A 1,309-nucleotide genomic window follows, 5' to 3' on the forward strand; every position below is an offset into this window, starting at 1 on the left:
GGTAGTATCTTTTCACCAGTGTAAGCAAACGAGAACTCTAGGTACTAATGCAGGCAGGTATTCATGGGAGGAGTTCAGCGTGTACCTGTGTGCCCACAATACAAGACGCCGTGACACGGATAAAGAGACATCAACTTCCAATTTGCTTGTAGTGCAAATGCTAAGTGCATTCTGAGGTCTGCAGTGAAACGGCAAGACAGCATCTACATCGTCGTTTAAGAGTTCAATTTGAGTTTGGCTTACATTCCATTCCAGAAATTACTCGCAGGAAGAAGAGTCACCTTCCATGCTACCAACGCTTGATATGCCATTTGCCATCCTCAGGTCAGACAAATGTGGTACGGGTGCGTTCCATCCTCATACAAATAAACAAACAAGTTCAAACAAGCAATTTCACAGCCTAAATTATCCTCCTTCATCCTGGCCTTCGATTGATTGATGGTTCATTCCATTAATGTTGGCTAAGATTTGATCATTTTATAAAAATATTTTTAAGGATTAATTAGACTTACCATTTTCATAAGAGAAAATTTACTCTGTTTCCCGTTTAATTGACCAGATCAGACTGGGTTTATCTCTCCTTGGATAAAATTTTGCGGCAACCTAGGGCTCGCCTTCGATTTATTGTTGGCTCTTTTCGTTAATATTGGCTAAGCTTAGTTCATGTTAAAGAAGATTTTTTAAGGACAGCATGGACTAGCCATTAGCGTTCGGTGATATCATTTGTTTCAGGCTTAATTAACTAGACCAGCCTGAACTCACCTCCAGTTGGATAAATTTAGCTTGAAGCTGAGAGTAGCCTTGCAGTTTTGATGGCCTGTTTCCTTACTATTGTCTAAGTTCATTTTATTTCACGGAAATTGTGATGAAATGAAGGTGCACTTACCAATGGCCTTCGATTTAATTAACTGTGTTTTCGGGTTTATTAAGTAGACCTGCCCAGGTCAATTCATCCATGATTCAGTTGTCATTATGCCTGAGGCAAGCTGTGTGCTGTAAGATGGTCTTTGCAAGAGTAAATACAACTTCTTTGGTAATGCAGTGGACTGAGGCAAAGAAGATGTGTCTACAACAATGGGATGCAATCTTTAGACCCGAAGTTATTATTGTCGACATTGCGAGCACACTCAGGTGAGGCGCGTATCCGTGAGTCTGTTGTACTCTAGCCTCGTTCTCGCCCATATGTCGTGATCTGAAAGGAAGACTGAACAAGTAGTCGAGCAGCCAGGTATGAACATATAATTTGAACTTAATCTGTTAGCGGTTTTTTACTCGTCAACCCGCAACAGATTTGTTTTTTCGCCAGCGG

This window comes from Echinococcus granulosus, assembly GCF_000524195.1.
Source record: "Echinococcus granulosus chromosome Unknown EG_S00011, whole genome shotgun sequence".
Lineage (NCBI taxonomy): Eukaryota > Metazoa > Platyhelminthes > Cestoda > Cyclophyllidea > Taeniidae > Echinococcus > Echinococcus granulosus.